This window comes from Magnolia sinica, chromosome 4 (assembly GCF_029962835.1).
Source record: "Magnolia sinica isolate HGM2019 chromosome 4, MsV1, whole genome shotgun sequence".
In the NCBI taxonomy this organism is placed as follows: Eukaryota; Viridiplantae; Streptophyta; class Magnoliopsida; order Magnoliales; family Magnoliaceae; genus Magnolia; species Magnolia sinica.
This window is the reverse complement of record NC_080576.1, coordinates 73,568,678-73,588,339: the sequence shown is the minus strand read 5'-3', so window position 1 is coordinate 73,588,339 and position 19,662 is coordinate 73,568,678.

Genomic DNA, 19,662 nt, shown 5'->3' with positions numbered 1-19,662 from the left:
CCGGCTGAGCTCGACATTAACGAGGGATCAACTTGACATCATAGAAAAAAAATAACCCGACCTGATTAGGTGCAACCTACTTCTCAATTCTACTTCACAGGCTTGGAAATATGGGGTTTACTGTTATAAGGAAAAAGGGCCGACCAATGGGAAAAGGTCAGGATGGAACCTCACATGCTTGACCGAGCTGTGTAATGATAGAAACTCCAGACCCGACCTCTAGCTCCGAAGCTGGAAAGGAAATGAGGTTGAGCTCAACATCCCACCAATAAGCCGGAGGGACCACAGACCTCAATGAAAGAAATCCAACCGCTCGACTAAGGAGATAGCTTGGCATGACCCAGCTTGGCATGCTTTAGCTCGGCGAGACCCAACTCGGCACGTCCCAAGTCGATATACTTCATGTCAACACAGACCACCTGCTATCGAGATCCGACCTCGCCCGCTCGAGATCCTGGCTGAAGATCTAGGAAGCTTATTTCAATACGACTGCGCTTGAGATCTCAGTCAAGTATCTAGGGTGGTCATTACAACTCCCAATAGGATTGTAATCCTACTACGAGATATCCTACTAAATGAGGAGACCCCTCCTATGTCACCACCTTTCCAAAACTATAAATAGAGGCACCTCTAATGGTGAAAGGTATGCATAATCTCTAGACTAAAACCCCTTACTCGACTAGATGCAGATTCCCTACCTGACTTAGGCATCGGAGGGTCCCCTGTACTAGCTAGGGTCTCCTTTGTTCGTCCTTTCTGCAGGTACATGAAGGTCCAGGGAAGGCTAACCAGATTTTTGCATCAACAAGCTTTTCAGCCCTCGTCGGGATGTTTATATTAATTATCTTATCACTTCTAAGAGTGGTGATAGACTTGGCTTGCTCCACATGGTGATTCAAAGAGCTTGGGTCACTTAATTCACATTGTTGTTTTGGGTTAGGTAGAGGTTAAGCTGGAAGAGTCCCTTTCACCCTAATAGTTAGTTATGACTTTATTATTTGGATAGACGATGTAAACACTTCCAAGGATGTTTTAATATCGTGGAATACTTGTAACGTATTTTGGTTGATTGCTCTTGATTGTGAATGGATTTTTGAACCATATCCTCTTGAGATCTTTTCTGATTTAATGGATTAAAATTTGAAGGAAAAGTCCCTTGAGAGTTTCTCTCTGTATTAGCTGTTTGCCCTTTCCTCCAACTGAAGTTTGGATTGTTCCTCCAGCTAAGATTATACATGTTTGAAACTAAGGGACTAAAACCTGTACGTAATTTGAAACTAAATAGAACTAGAACTAGACTAAGATGAAATCTAAATCAAATAAATTTAAGGAGTAATGGTGAAATATTTATCTAAAATTTAGAGAGATCAGAGGTAGGAAACTAGGGATTCAGAGGATCCACTTGTAGAGATCAGGGAGATCTTATGCCTGTTTCAAGAACTCAACTAGACTCAGAGTCCCATCTTCATCCAGTTGAAGAGTGTAACCATAAAAATCAAAACTGAACTTCCTTTGATCTAGTTTTCAATAGATGAAAGGTATATGAATTAGAATGGATTCCATCACCAAACCATGCCCAGGAGACAAAGTAAACAACAGAATTAAACTAATTACGAACCAATCATTGATGTATGAAGGTTAGGAAGGGTACCGTCATCCGACCATGCCCAGGAGACGATGGTGAACAATAGGGCTTCCTGACGTCATAAACATAAAAAGGAAAGGAACATGCTCAAAGCTATCGCAGACCCATTGTAATTTTAGTCACAACAGACCATTAAAAACTAAAAACATTCCCTTAATAATCAAACTAGAATCAATGTCAATTCAGTCTAACATAAATGCAATATGTAAAATCACCCCATCACACTACAAGCTTCACCTCTTAGCCCTAGCTAAGAGGTTTAGCCTGACATGGAGAGGCTAGAATCTCTTAAAAATATAAACAAAAACATAAGAAATAAAAAAAATAAAATAAAATAAAATAAACTCTAACTGTCTCTCTTTCTTATACAGACGTCCCCAACCGATGGATCCGTCCCTTGCCTTGGTGAGTCTAGAGCGTCAAATCCATGCTTTTAGCACCCTGTTTCGGTCTAAGCTCGCACATGTACCTTGCATCACAAACACAATTAAATCGGACCATTAAACAGTACCATATTCATAAATCCAGGCAATAATTGGGGTTTAATATGCAATATTTAACTCTCAACACAACCCCCAACCAGTATTTTGCTAGTGTTGAGCAAAGTATGCGAAAAATAAATTGAGAGTTACAGGACAATTTCTAAAAACTCGAGTAATTTTTTTTATTTTTTTATTTTTTTAAACAATCCAGATGTTAAAAGTCTAAGATTCATGAATGTTAAGCATTGCATTCTCTTATACTCAAGCGCACGGTAGACTTCATAATCAAGATCAAAGTATTAATCCACCAATTAGAAAATTTTTAAACATTAAGATCCATGAGTGTATGGTGTAATCTCGGTTTAGCAACTTTAAGATTTACTTCTTTATTTCTTGATATCATTAGTAACCAATAAGAGGATTCATGACAACCAAAACCTGAACTAAAACCTGCCTTATAAATTCCAACTTTTTAATTTTTTTTTCTATTAAAAGTAATGCCAAGTAGGGGAATTAAATCCTCACCTACAGGGAGCAAACCTTTGGTAAAGACCATTTGCCTAGCCCTTTTTTACTGTCATTCTTGGGGAATCAACCTTCACCTATAGGGAGCGAACCTATGGTGAAGACCATTCGCTCAACCCTTTCAATTCTTCTTTATAAACATGATGGTAGAACTTCACAGGTTGGTTCCTTTTGTGTTTAGTGATTACCAAGTTAACCCTTCAATATTAAACTGAAACCTTAATGTGTAGGCGAAATGTGACATGTGAAATCATGACTCAATCAATGTTTACAAATTCTAATTCTGGATTAATAATTCAAACTTAACTGTAAAGTCTAATAGATGGCTGAATCTAAGAGACATAAATTACTAACATCACGTATCTCATAATTCTAAATCAAAGATGGCTGTCGAAATCACTTCGAATTCACAAAAATTTTAAAAAAAAATTCACAAATTTCTTCTCAAGACCAAGAAAATACTGATTAGGTAACCTAATCTCCCACCCCCAACCTAAAATCTACATTGTCCTCAATGTAAAAGATGTAAGCATGTAATACACATGAGACAACGAAAATAAGAGAAAAGTGATGGAAAGATAGTACCTGAACGAAGGAATCAAGAAGCTTTTTCCAAAGAGAACGCAGCGTGAGAGCGGCTAAGCACAAGAGTTTAAGCAAACTATCGTAAAGCAACTGGAAAATAAACTAACCTAGTGACATAAAACCATCTAACCTAGAACGACAAAAGTAACTACTCCAGTCCTATGAAAGCAGGGGAAAACTACTCGGTCATGCTGCAAGGTTCCTCTTCCGGCTCATATCTTGATAAATTTCTCAGTAGGTTTCTCAACAAGATCATCCAAAAGCCATTTTTGCAATAGGTTTGGATGCCCTGGAGCATGAATTTTCAGAGAAAATTATGGACCTCAGCATAAGGTTTCCTTTTAATTTCCTGAGGTGTCTAAAGTATATATAATTCACCTGTGACAGAGAAAGTTTTAGAGTTAGTACCCCAGGGTGAATCGGAGACTACAGGTAGATAAAATTCAGAAAAATTCTCAAGAAGTAATGTAGTCTCAACACATTCCGAAGTTCCAGATTTCAGTTCAATTTTTAGCTCCTCTTCCTTTAATGGTAAACATTCAGGGTCTGGGGAAGGAGGGGCTTCAAAATGAGGGTTCTCTCGGTCCATGACATCTACCGAGGTATTGTCTTGCAAGGCATCCACTTTGTCTTTTGTCATGGGATTGTTTAAATCTGCAAAGTGTGCCAAACAATCATTCAAAGAGTTGAAAACTTCAACTGAGCATGATTTATGTTCCACATTGGAGCTCATGATGATTTGCCCAAGGAATCCATCGTCCTTGAAAGTGGATGGAGGTACGCTCTCTTGCTCCAGTCCTGCATAGACAGATTGAAGATCAATAGGGGAAGCATTGATGTGATCACTCTGTTCATTGAAACTACTCAATTGAGGCGTTGAATTGTCAAACGTGTACAACTCAGATGATGGCCTCAACTGGGTGGTTTCAAATTCCAGAGTTGTATCGAGCAACTCGTCTTTCTCCCGAATCATATCATCATTCAATTCAGGGGAATGGTCTAAACATGTCTCGCAAGAGTTAGAAGAGTCGGTTGTAAGGGGTTCATCTATTTCTTCTCTTCTTTCTTCTCTTCTCCTTTCTTCTTCTTTCATCTATTTCTTCTTGCTCCGCCTCTTTCTCTCATTTCAAAGCATGGGTGGGTCTGGACTCAGCCCAGACTCGGATCGAACTGAGCTGACTTAGTGCGGTATGGATGATCAACAGCCCCGACTCGGTCCTCTCTCTGTCTCTCTCTCTCTCTCTCTCTCTCTCTCTCTCTCTCTCTCTCTCTCTCTCTCTCTCTCTCTCCTATCTTCTTCTTCTCTGTCGCTATTCTAACTTGGTTGGACAGACCTGGTGAAAACCCAGGACTCGGCCCGAACTTATAGCGGCTTGGTTCGGTTCGAGCGGGTGCAACAATGCACCCACCCTCTCACTCTCTTTCTTCTTTCTTTCCTTCTTCGCCTTTCTTTCTCCCTCTTCCTTCTCCCATTTTCACTCTTCTCATGACCAGAGGAGTCTGGACTCAGACTTCACTGTGCGGCTCAAAACGCTAGGTCCGATGAAGAAGATTGGCGAGGAAGAAGGCAGCCATTAATGGCGTCTTCACCATCACCATCTCACCCGCCAATCTGACTCTTTCAGTCAATCCGTAGGGACCCTAGAAAGCTTAGAGGACAGAAGGAACAAATCTCGGACGCCATTTGAACGGTGGGTTCAAGGTTGGAAGGAAACGACTCGATTTCGAAAAATACTGGGAAGAACTATCGCAGCTGCGTTTTCTCTCCTGGGAACTAGGGTTTTTGGGATTCCCACAGATAAAATATCTAATTTTCGACGATCTGGATTGATTTGGATGGGCTTTTAAAGGCAAACCGAGGGCTGAGATTGTGCCAGCAAATGAACAGCGGGGATTCTTTCCGCCGTTTCTCCTTTTTGGGATGGAAACCCTAAAATAGCTCGCTCCACGGACGAACAGCTAAGATTAACTCACGATGAACGGCCTGGATTGTCGTGGGAGCAGATTGCCAGCGAGGCAACTGAAACGGTTTCCGTTTTCAGAAACGCGCCGAACGCAGCACTCGTTCGTGCCGGAGGTCATGCACATGCAGACGTGTTAGGACGTGCGAAAATGGATGGGGTGTGGTCAGATTTGCGTCGTGGACAAGATGGACGGTTCAGATGATGGAAGTGGGCCCCTATTGTTGGGCCATGTTCAGCACTACGGACAGTTGTCCGTTTGCTGGCGGAAAAAAAAGAAAAGGAGAGGAAATTCCTCTTTTTCAAATGGCCATCGGGTCCTCTTTTTTAAATAGCCATCGGGTCAGCACCCGTTTGATCAACTGGCCGGTTCAGTGTGTTGCGTGTGTATGTGCACACTGGTACATACGCAACTAGGGTGGGGTCACTGTGGTGTATTTTTCAAACCCAGTCCATCCATTCACTTTAGACAACCCAGTAGGCGTCTCTAACTCCACATCAGGTAAATCTAAAGCTTAGGTGGGCCATAGTAGATGATTTTGTTTTAATTTTGAATTCCTATTAATTTGCTGTCTGGATCACTCCAAACCTGGACATCAACGGTTATAAAGGTTCCCAGGTCATATTTAAGTGGATTTCAATGGTAAATTTAATTACGGAAGCTAAGATAAAGATGATCTAGTAGTGGGCCGAGAACTTGAGTATTATAGGCCCGATAAATGGTGGATCTATCGAATTGGGTCCTCAAATTTTAAAATGAGTTATGATCAGGGCCTTCCATAGTCCACATCAAATGGTTTTAATGGTTCTCAGGGCTGTTTAATTTCGATCTAATGGTTGATTTTAAGGTGGAGAGTGTATCCTCTGACCTTCAAGTGATACCTAAGGTTATCAATCATACTTTAACAACCGATATGATATTTAAATGATTTTTGTTTCTAAATGGTTCTCTAAAAGGGGTTTTAAGATCTTATCTAGTGACCCTATGTTATGCCTCAAACTCGGAAATCAGGCTCACAAAATTTTCGATCACCGAATCCGATGCCGACAACCTTCGTAGTACCCTATTCTCGGCTCCCAGTGCCCATGCACCAGATTCTGATCCTGAGATCATACAAGGAGGATTTTCAACATGAATTTGTCTCATAAGAAGCATAACTACAGGTATATCCAAATCACAAGAACAACATCATCACCACATATCCATTAATATAAACATTCGAGTACAATATTGAAAGGAAAATACATGCATATAATAAAATCTCCACAAAGCTGGGCCGCATGCTCCTGCTCCTGCTCAGCTATGACTGCGTCTAGGTGTCACATACACTCATCTATCGTGTATAAGCTTATAGAAAGCTTAGAGGGTGGTGTAAGTGTGTGCGTAAGATAAGTGCCAAACAAATATCAGAGTAAGCAAAAATATTAGCAAGTCCATAAAAATGTCATCAACCTCATCCAGGATATGCAATGCAAAAACATAACAAGCCAATGTCATATACTGAAAAAGTAATGTGGAAATATAATGAGTTAAATATTAGATACCGAGGATACAATATGATATGCAATTCTGAAGAGCTACGAATACCATCAGCCTCATCTATGTCATATAAATGCAAAACATAGCAACCCAAATGTCATATGTCGCGGATGTAATGCAAAATGCAGTGCAGATGAAATAACCAAGCTAGAGTGTGAAGTCAGTATGATAGTACGTAGTATCGCAGGATACGGGGTCCATCACAAGGGACTTCTATCCAAACCAGTCTCATACCTAAATTTAAATAGATAGACTCAATGTGGTAAACTTCGGATCTCAGGTTGGTCATGCGCCCCAATCGAAATCCTGACCACTGCAAAGGTACACACGATGACTTGATTGCACACCACCGGCCCGAGTGTACAGTGAATGAATGAATGAATGAGTAAAATGCTAAGTATGCAACTCCTGCTCCACAAATCAGTACTGTACATCTCTGGTATCATCACCGGGGTCTAGTACACTCCAAGCTAGCTACCTCCCGGCCGGCCGCGTAGCCTAGTGAGTGGAAAAGACCTCACTACTCGCCTGCTAGCAGTATACTAATGCTTACCTGGCTCATCGATAGCGGACCCATTTGGGAGCTCGTCAAACTCAGCCTAACTTACAGCCCCCTCACTCAGGCGGATAAGGTCACACCCCCTCCCAACCGACCATGACACAGTGGGAGATGCGACCTACTGGTATTCTGCAATCGGGCGCTCATGTATCCACTTGGTCTAGATGTTGGGGCGTCTCTTGGCCATGGAGGTTTAGGGACTTTTACCCACGAACATCCAAAGTGCCCAGATGCTCGAACTAAATATTTTCGGTGTCCCATCTGGCTATCCATGACATGCCTGTGGAGGCCATAGCCCTGATGTCGCTAGGGTGTACAGTAATCATAATCACACAATGAAAGATGCAAGAGTCATACAGTCTAATCATGCATTAATCCTACGCATACCGTGCGCTCATGTGGGATAACTCCACCTATCAGGGAGTCTCATAAACCACCTGCACTATGGCATATGCAATGGTCAATCACATCTCATAACAAACATGCAGATGATGTGTATGGGTATGTATCATGAGCTATGCTGTTATATACTCATAATCGGTATCAATAACCGGCCTTGGTAATCGGCATCGACGATCGGCCTCGACAATGTGGACATTTAACCAACATTGCTGTACATGATGCTATGCTATCACATACTCATAATCGGTATCGACGATCGGCCTCGACAATCGGCCTCGATAATTGGCCTAACAAAGGGCCTAAGGGAAGGTTACAATGTGGACATTTAACCATCATTGTCCATTAATGTGGACATTTAACCAACATTGCTCCCATGAGTGGCCCACATAGGGCCAAACATATAGTAGGGCCCATGGCCTCACATAAGGGCGTCTCATATCACAATGGGCCACATCTCATGGGCTTCATATACAACACATCGGCCCTTATCGTGTAGACCTCATATACAACACATCGGGCCTTACTCATGGGCCGCATGTACATCACAATCGGCCTCGACACATGGGTCATAATATACATCACAATGGACCGCTCACACGGGCCTCATATACATCACATCGGGCCTCACTCATGGGCCCAATAAACATCACAATGGACCTCATTACATGGGCCGAATATACATTACAATGGATCACATCTCACGGGCCTCATATATATTGCAATGGGCCACAACAATGGGTCTCATATACATCAAGTGGGCGCATCACATGGGCCTCATATACATCATAATGGCCACATCCATGGGCCTCAATACATTATAATGGGCCTTATACCTGGGCCTCAAATACATCATAATGGGCCACGTCCCATGGGCCTCGAATACATCACAATGGGGCCTCTCACACGGGCCTAATATACATCACAATGGGCCTCTTACAAGGGCCTAATATACATCACGATGGGCTTCACTCATGGGCTACATATATATCACATTGGGCCTCGCCCATGGGCCTCAAATGCATCACAATAGGCCACATCCCATGAGCCTCATATATATCACGATGGGCCGCATTACATGGGCCCAATACACATCACAATGGGCTGCATCACATGGGCCTCATATACAATCACAAGGAGTCTCATACAATCACAACGGGCCTGATACAATCACAATGGGACACATATTTACACCATACGTCTATTTTTAGAGATCATTTTAGAGTATTACTCAAAAGTGAATTATATCGAGAGATCATCTGGACCATACCACAGATAACAGTGGAGATAATGATTTTCATCGTTAAACAAGGTACAGGGCCCACCACAATGTTTATTTTCAGACCAATTTGTTCATAAGGTCACAAAGGCCTGAATTAAGAGGGAAAACAATTTCATATTGATCCAAGACTTCTGTGACCCCAAACAGTTTCAAGGGTGAGCGTTCAATCTCCACTGATTTTTGCATTGTGGTCCACCTGGTATACAGTTGTATATAACATATACATCACGGTATGCACCACCGTCCAACCATCTGGACGGTGGGAATTGCAAAATAGGTGGACAACACTGATGTAAAATAGATGGACGACATTGATAAACACATGCATCATGTGGAGTCCACACGTGCGTGGGTTCCACGGCTACTCTGCAGCATGGATAAAACACATATATATCATGTGTGGCCCACGAATGCACAGTGTGGATATAACATGTACCACATGATCAGTCCCACTAATCATACAACAGCTGTATAGTTGGAGTGAGGTATGCCAACCGATCCTCTTCCCACCGTCCAATGATTGGATGGTGAGGATATACAATACGTCATTAAGATGGGCCGCACAGATAGGCAGTGTGGATCAAATCACATTGCACACAACAGCTATATAGCTGGTGTACGGTAGACCAGCCAATCCACAACAACGGTAGGTGGGTCCCACATGGGATCCATCATAATATTTTATTATATTAATATATATTATATATATAATATATACATTGAGGTATGCCACACATAGGTGGACAGTGTTAATGAAACACACGTCTGGTGGGTCCCACTGTCCTCAATTGCTGGATAGTGTGGATGCCACACGACATCATGGTGGGGACCCATGACCTGGACGGTCAGGATCAGACCCCCATAACTTGCTGGCATCAATCACAGCAGCTATGTAGCTGTTGTGAGATACACCATCCAATCTGCTTCCCACATCCCACATGGATGGTGTGGATGGCAAGGATGAAACTCATACATCTAGTGGGTCCACACATGTGGCCCACCATGGATTGAAATAAAGCTGATATTTATGATTCACTTTCATCTAGGTCCGTCCAAATGGACAACAAGGTGGGACCGTTAGACGGGGCTGGACATTGGATACAACGCCAACATGGTGGGTCCCACTTGGGTGAACGGCGTGGATAAAATACATACGTCATTGGCGGGCCATAAGATGGGAGAGAGAGAGAGAGAGAGAGAGAGAGAGAGAGAGAGAGAGAGAGAGACGTGTAGTGGAGGGACCCCGCCACTATGGGCCCCTCATATGATTACAACACATACATCAAATTTGGTCTCATCACAAGTGGGCCATCAAATTGAAAATCAACGGTGGATCACCCACCGATGGGCCTTTTTCTTTAGCTCCTTGGACTCCTCGGCTCCTAAGCTCTTTAAATGAAAGATGATAAAAGTTGGATGGTTAGGATGGGAGATGAGGGGGTAGGAAGGTGGGCCACACTCTTAGCTCTCTCTTGGGGAGCTTGGACGTTTCCACCCCTTTGGTTGCTTGGGAGTGAAGAGAGAAATGAGAGAGAAGGAGAGTGATGGGTGATGGGATGAAAAAGGATGAGTGATGGGTGTGTAAGAGATGGGTATGGGTTTAGTTGACTTTGGGTGAGAGAGGGATGGGTAGCGTATGGGTTGTACTTGACTTAATTGATTGATGGATTGATGTGATGTTTGGTAGTGGTTCTCTCGAAATTGTAAATAAGTGGCGCTTCTTCGAGATAGACGCGGGCCCACATCTCTTGGCCCGGGTATCGCATCCACACGTGAGACGCGACATCGGAACCACGGCAACGGCACGGTCGCTAGGGTACAAGTTTTAAGTCGAGCCGACTCCGATATATAGGATGCAACTTAGGTTCGCACGGAATTGCCGGTTATAGGTCGCAGGTTGCCAGAATTGGATAGGGAGAATCGTGAAAGTCTATAAAACGGTACGATTTAGAATACGGGCCTTACAACCTAGATAATTTAATGGTCAGACTAATTTACCAAAAATGATCAACAGTCTACAGTGTTCTAGACTCCTTTTTGAGTGATAGTTTATATTAAATTTAGGGTCCATATGACCCAATGGTGGGGATCAAGTTTAAGAATTGTTGATCTTGATCCACTGGTTAGGAATGTTCGAATCGTACAAACCTACTTCCCCGTTTACTGATTTGAGGTGGATGTTTATAATAAGTTTAATTGAGCAGTTAGATCTCCCATAGACGTAGATCGAGTCTCTCTTAAGTTCCTTGGTCGCTATGATATAGAAGCATGGTCCATTCTTCAGATTCATGGTCAATTCTATTGAATTTTTTTCCTTGATGTGGTTATTCTCTATTTGATCATTTAGATTTTCTCTTATTCAAGGATAACAATCTAGTGACCTTAAAATTTGTTATTTGAGTGGTTCACAAGACTTTGTAACTACTGAGATGAAGATTTATGTTGGATCTCCCAAATTAACGATCAGATGGCATAATCTTTGGATGAAGATTACTCTTAATGGTTTATTTAAGCTATAATGAAGGTAAATGTTTAAATAGACTAGGTTTGTATTTATACTAAGTTAGGTTATAAGGTAACAACCGAGCATTAGAAAGTACAAGGTGTTACAGTGTACTTGCCTTAGTTAGTTGTAAGTATTAAGTAAAGTTCTAGGCTAAGGAATATTTTGAACATCATTGTCATCTTGTTGCTCTTCAGCGGGATGGTGAGGTTGATTGTCAACCATACTTTCTGCTAATGGAGAGGATATTAAGGTATGTCTAATCCGGTGATGAATAGGCAAACCTTCAACTAATCCTCCTTCACTTAAGAGACGTAGGGTATTATCATGGACCCACTTGGGCATGAAACACTCTCAATCCTAAGTTTAAACTAAAACATACTTCAGAAAAAGAAAAACTACAGAAAAATATGAAATATGAAATACTACAGTAGGAAGAGTTAGAAGGATATTATCAGATCAATAATTCTATGTTAGATTTTACAAAACAAAAGAACAAAGTTAGTATCGGATAATTTAGAAAAACCTAATATGAAAATAAAGAAAAAGTTAAACCTAATCCTAACTTAATTCTATTACTAATGTATTTCAGAAAAAACATAGCTGAAGTACCCAAAAACGGTGCCAAAAACTTATTATGACAACCCCACGTGCAGGGCTATGATGTAGTAATAACTCGGTGAGACCGAGGTCATACCCATAGGGACTTGCTATTGTGTGATTTCTGGAATACGTTAGAATTAAAATTAGAATTAAACTAACTACTAAAATTTGAGTTTAAATAAATAATTATGAAAGAAATTATTAAAAATAAAACACTAGTGCCAGGGATCTACTGTAGATTCCTTAATGTTAATTTACTTGATTCAATTGGATCACACAACTAGATTCAAAGTCTTATCCTATCTAGTTGGATAATAGAGCAGTTGAATCATCATTCATAAGCTTTAAAATAGATTTGAACTTTCATTGAATTGGTTCCCTCATAACGCATCAATGACTTGATTGTAGTATATTTAAAGCATCTATCTTGCCTAGAGTTAACGATAGATCAATGGAATCTATAGATCAATCACTTACAAAACAGGTAAGAAAATATCCAGTCTTCCTAAGCATTGAATATACCCGAAGTCGATAGTGGATCAAAATAAACTAAAAATACTTCTTCATTCAAACCAAATATCTATGAATTGTTTAACATGAAGACCAAATAACTTGAATCAAAACATTAGGAAGAACTACAAGCTTCACCTCTTAACTCTAACTAAGAGATTAGCCAACCATAGACATGATTGAACTAAAACTCAAACAAACAAAAAACAAAAAAACTAACTATAACCAAAAGATTAAAGAGGAGGGAGAACTCCTTGAATCTCCACAACTCCTTGCTCTACTCGTTCTACCCTAATTTATGTCTAAGAAAGCATAAAACACTCCTTTATATAGTTTTGATTCACACCAACTTCAAACTAACTTTGAATTTATGTAGCTTTTACATCTTCAATGGTATCGAGCTCCCATCGAAGAGTCTGAGTGAAATTAGGAAACTGTCCAACAACGAACTATCAATTTTACAAATTTTCTCAACATCATCAAACCTGCTTCGATGGGATTAAACTTGGCTTCGATGGAATCGAACACTCCTTCAATGGCATCGAAGAGTGTCTGAATTCATCCAACGACAAAATCAGATTTTTGTGATTTTTGCGATGGGATTGAGGATGGCTTTGATGGCATCGAAAGTGTCATTAATGGTATCGAAGTGTCGATTTCTACACTTTCAATTTTCCACACTTTGAATCCTTAGTTTTATTCCTTCTTAGCTTAGTTTCCTTGGATCTTGGACTCTTGAATTCTTCAATCATGACCTCCATATATCCAATCCTTCACTTGGTTATTCTTTGAGCATTAAATCTTTGCTTTAAGCATCCTTTTCTCCTTAGCTCTCAAAATCACCTCGTAAGATAAAACATACATAATTAGATCAATTAAGCGCATCTATGTTCATAAAACTAAAGCATAGCAAGGGAAAATATACAATATTTCACACTTAACAAAGAGTTCATGTGCTTAACATGTGCTTACCACGTATTACATGTGCATGTGTATTAATTTAAAAGGGTTTTGGCATGTCAAACCACTAGTAAGCACTCACACTTTAAACATAAAGAGAGTGGGATGTACATGATCCAAGCACACAAGTTAAAAAATCATTGATCTCGACCACACATCAAGTAAGTAACATATATAGTATATTTTCTAAGGCCCACATGTTTTGATTTTTGAATGGGCCGTTTGGACGTTCAAATCGATCAAATCTGGATCATTGGTTTAAGGTCCAACTTATGCACATGTATCCCAACATGGGAATGCCCATTTATTGGACATTGTATTGAGTCCAAATTTGATCAATTCTAGAACATGTAATGACCACCAAATTTGATGGAATTAAAGACCTTAGATGACCTTAGAACCTTATTAAACTTGGACTATTAGAATGGATTACAAAGCTGCCCAAATTGGGACCATTTGATGGTTAAACAACTGCCAAAATTTGGACCATCAAATAACCCCAAAAGTGGGGCTAGATTTATACTATCAAAGTATCAATGAAATTTGTCCACTTTTGAACTTTCGGATGGCCAAGAATTGGGTCAAATCTAGACCGTTAATTCAACCACAAACCTATTTATTTTTGGAATATAATTAGGCCCTGGAAGCTGTCCATTGTTGGGATGTTTAGAAGGCTACAATTTATTCATCATGGACAACTGTCTGATCCTACAAATCTGAACATCAAGTAGATATTATTTATTTATTATTATTAATTTGAATATAATCATTTTTTTACCATTGTATGACTCACTTTAAACCAATGATTTGGCCTTAGAAGCTATCCATTTTTTTAAACCTTAATAAGGCATTGCACCTTACTCAAATCTAGACTAGTGGATGGTCCGAAATTTAGCCCCAAACTTGGATGTTTAATGGCCCCAAACTCTTGGTTGATTTGACTCATTAATCAAAGGCTAAAGAAAAACCAATCTTAAAATTTGACCATTAATAACACTCAAATCGGGACCAGAAGATAGTTTAGAACTTGGTTTGAATTTGGACTTGTAGATAATACATGCAGTGCTCAATCTGGACGTTATGATCTTAGATCCATATTGTAGAAATTAAATAAGAGATTAAAATGATGATCAAGTTCATTAAATCAATGATCATGTTCAAACCAACCGTTGATCAAGGGTCTAATCACCAAATTAAGGAATGAGACTTAAAGAACATAAGATCCACTCAACCCAGATTTAAATCGAACTATCTAATTAAGGATTAAAAAGGTAGTTAGACTAAATTTGTGAAAATATCAAGAAAACTAATGGTCAAAATGGATAGATCTTAACATCTAATCATTTTAAAAGATCGATCTTGACCCAAAGATAAATTATACCTTTGATGTACGGTTAGGATTGTGGGAAAATATAAATATTGATATAAGTGGGCCATCTACGACTTAAATCTAAAGATTAAGGACTAGATTAGCCAATTAATGGATAATGCTTGGACTATTTATCGTTTTTACAAGTATTCTAAGATAAAATGGACACTAAGTAAGGAAGAAAATAACTTGATGCTTGTATTGTAGTTATAACTTTTTTTTAAAGAACTTTTTATGCATCGTAAACTCGAGTGCAGTCATCAGAGTCATGAAGAAATTATCAAAATGTCAAAATGACCGAAAAAGGAATGGATGTTATGAGTAAGTACTCACTATCACGGATGAATTTTTCCGCAAGCATTACATAACATTACATGCTTACTTTTGCTTAATTTTTATAATCTGTTGATATTTGTTTAAGTATGAAACTGTCTTATATTTAATGTGTCATTCTGAGAACACCAGATAACTCGAGGATCAAGTTATCTCTTAAATTCTCAGGCAAAGTTCTCAATAGAACCCGAGTTGGTACTAATAAGGCATCCTCCTTAGATTACGGTCAAGGCTGGGGAAGGAGTTTGGCAATCTCTAGAGTGGGTCACTCATTGCCAAACTATACAGTTACACACAGTAGTGAGATTGCTCTAGCTAGTGTTCGCACAAGATGTGAGTAAACTCTTACACGTGTTAGGCTTGTATGGATCTTGGTCGGATGGGTGTTGGCAGACCGGATGCTGTATGTAATTATGGCCTTGGTTGTTCACTAAAGAAACTGTTTATGGGGTAATGTGGCATACTAAGATTTCTTATATATGCACTTGTATCATGCCTATGTTGTGAATCATGCATATAACTGCTTGCTGGGCTGTTAGCTCATTCTATTGATTGGAAAATCATCCAGAACAAGGAAATGAACTGGAGTCTCCACGTATGGAGTGATGACTTTGAGAGGCGTGTTCTTGTAGATTTGCTGTGAGAATAAATAATTTTCCATTTTATATTTATTTCTTTTAAATAATGATGTATGAACTTGTGCAGGATATCAGTCAGTAGATAATTGATACGTTTAACTGGATGTATGATAACTAATTAAGTTTACTATTTGTGATGATTATTATGGTTATGTGTATAATATTATTCACTCCATATTGAGTCATACCCTCAACTCGACGACTGAGTTAAGCGAACTCGGGTTTCTAGAGCTGGGGTGTGAAAAGCATGATGCAAGAACTCTTCTTCATCTCAATTAACTAGTTCACCTCCATTGTTTTGGCATCTACTGCATGTTCCTCCTCTTACAACACTTTCACCAACATTTTAGCATTTTCGACTCTTATGCTTATCTTCTCTGGAACTGAGCAATATTTTTCTTCATGATTCAATTTTAACCATATCAAAGCTCTTCTTATCTTCTATTCGAGAATCAATTGACACCATTGTCCCGACACATGCTCCAATTTCCCTGAAAAACCTCATTTATCCACAATTCCATCGAAATGTCCCAAATTTGGAATTAGTGTTCCTCCCACTAGAATACTAACCACTCTTCCCATCTCTAAGGTCATGTTTGAATGCATGTAAGTTTTTTACGTTGTAAGTAAGTTACAAGTAACTTACAAGTAATCATATTTGGAGGTAAGCTATAACTTAGTTTCTATGTTTGGATAACATGCAAGTTAGTTCCAGGTAATAAGATATATATTCATACCAACTAGAGTTTGGATCAGGGAATCATTTAAAAATCAAATTAACACATAAGAAAGCTTGGATAAAAGTATGTCATTTTATTAAGCCTATCTAGATGAATAGGTGGGCGGAATTATTAGGTTAAACCAAGTGGGCCATAAAAGTGGGCCCACGTATTCAAAATGCTTGTAATGTGAAAAAAAACTTAAATAAGGTATGTGGGCCCCGCCATGATGTATGTGTTTCATCCACATCATCCATCCATTATTCTATACGATTTTAAGTCATGAGCTCGGTGGTAGACTCTTAGGAGTTTCAACACCTGGTCAAGGGTTCGAGTACCCATAAGTGGTGAAATCCCACTACAGTGTGAGTGTGGGTGTGTGTGTAAAAAAAAGTCATGAGCCCAAAATGCGGTAAATCCAAATCTCAAGTGGACCACATCATTGGAAACAATGTTGATTGAACACCCATCATTAAAAACTTCTTATGGGCCACCAATGTTTTGGATCAAACTAATATTTATTTTTCCCTTCATCCAGGTCTTTATGACCTAATCAATATGCTGGATGTCAAACAAACATTACAGTTGGCCCTAGGAGGTTATTAATGGTGGACTTTCAATCACTATTGTTTTCCTATGGTGTGGTCCACTTGAGATTTAGATCTACCTCTTTTTTGGGATCTAGCCCTAAAATGATCCAAAAAATGAATGGACATCATGGATAAAACACATATAAGATGGTGAGCCAAACATACTCCAACCATTAGCCATGCCTTATTACCTAAACCGCGTCTGTCAACCCCAGACACAAAAACACGCTAAAGAGGAAAAACATAAAAAAAAAGGGGTAATTTTTAGGGAACGAATTGTGTTGGAGAGAGAGAGAGAGAGAGAGAGAGAGAGAGAGAGGGAGAAGAAGACAGAGAGAGGGAGATGAAGACGCTGGAGGGTGAGAAGTTGTTTATATAGCAAGCAGCCACCTACCGTGTTGAATACAACTGCGTTATCTCCCTAATGGCAACCTCATAGCCCTCATTGCATCTGAATGCAGCCTTGTAACCTTCAATGACCGCTCATAACCTTTAATGCGTTTGAATGCATGTAGGCCTCTTTCAATGCAACTGTAATTCTCCCTGGAGATTTCGAATTCAAAATTTTAAACCGTTGCCTGTATTAAAGATACAAGTAACTTTAAAAATGATCTTTCTCCCTATGACATTTTCACCTCCTCCTATAAGAAAGTTATAGGTTGAGAGAAAGTTACCAATGACTTTCCTCCCAAAACACCAATTGTAACAATCTCACCTGTCACTTTGTTAAATTTTAGAAATGTTACAAGCATCCAAACGGACCCTAAATTCTTTTCACAGTATCATCTCGATACAAATTGCAAGCTAATGGGTTGCTTGGATGCCTGTAAAGTCATTAAGTTGTAATCTGATTACAAGTAATTTGATTAATGCAATATCTCATTTTTTTTTAAAATTCAACAATGGAGACCGGTCCACACTATTTCCTATAGTGTGCCCCACTGGAGCTATGGATCATACTCATTTTTTTTAGCCCATGCCCTAATATGGGTGGACCAAACTGATGGACGGTGTGGATTTGTCATACCATTCATGTGGAGCCCACCCTTGTTTTTGAAAAAAAAAGTGACATCATGTCACCGAGAAATCTAACCTCCGTCCTTGACCTTCTCTCTCATTCTCTTCCTTATTCGGTTTCAGTTCGCACCGATAGCCGCATGCCCTGACCCATCAACCTTGCCCCATCCATCAAGCTGGGACCCATCGACCCGATCTGTACCGTCCATTCTAACGGACCATCATGAAACCCTATCTGTTGATGCCCCTTGCTTTAACCCCCATGTGCAGCCCACTTTGAATCTCCAATCAAGCCACCGTTTGAGCTCCTATCTTATCTCGTTGCTACGTAAGCAATGGACGTTGTGGATCGTTCATCTGGTACCTTAGTGGACTCGCATAGCTCTGCCATATTTGGAAACTAGGTTCACTAAGAGTTCCCGCAGAACTCATCACCTCCGTTTCTTCCTCCCTGCACTAACGGAAGCTTGATCCATCTCAGCCATTCACACATTCCGTGGTGTTATACATCCAACAGACTTCGACACTCCAACACATCTTCAAGTCAAATAGCCAATCAAATATCAACATCTCAATTCTTCTCTTCATCTTTAGTAGTTATTGACGTGCGATAGTCAAAACCCTACTTCTCCACACCAACGGATTAAATCCTTTCAGACCTTTGATTTTCTGGGCCCACAAGCTTTGTGGGGCCCATCTACGTTGTTCAGAAGCATCAAACCAAAGAAGCATGTATCGGAGTGGATTTCACCATGATCATCCTCATCATTTTTGTCGACAACCCACCAACTTAACCTCATGATATAACTTTATCTGATAGCATTAATCAACCTTCTCAAAACAGTTTAAAGGCAGTATCCTTCGCAAAACAACTCCATGCAACATGTAAAAAGTGAAAATCGTCCTAATTTCAACACATAGAAATAGCTCATATGCAACTCAACCGAGCCTTCGCTGTGAGAACTCAATTCTGAAAACTTTTAACAACCTCATTCATGTCCAAAATTCCCTACAGAAACTGCACAAAAATCTATTGGAACCGCCAGAGAAGAAACATAATAGAAAGAGAAGTAGAAAAAATAGGAGAACGAGAGAGGTCATTATTGTGCAGTGAGTTGCGAGCACAAAATCTTGTCGTTGGGTTTGCTCCGCCCTCGCTGGACTACTTGAAGAAGATAACCAAAGGAGACAAAAAGATTTACAAAATAATAAAGACAATAGATAGAAGAGAGAAGAAGAACTTATGATTTAAAGATACCGAATCGGTCGATTCTCCATCAAACAAGCCCCCGCCTTGCCAAGTTCAGATCAATTTCGAAGCTCTATCTTGTCCTCAGACCATCTCCAAGTATGCCCTTCCCTTTTTGATCAGGATCAAGCACAAGTTCGATTCACATGTGCACTCTTTGCATCACATGCACCATGCACTCGCCACATGTGAC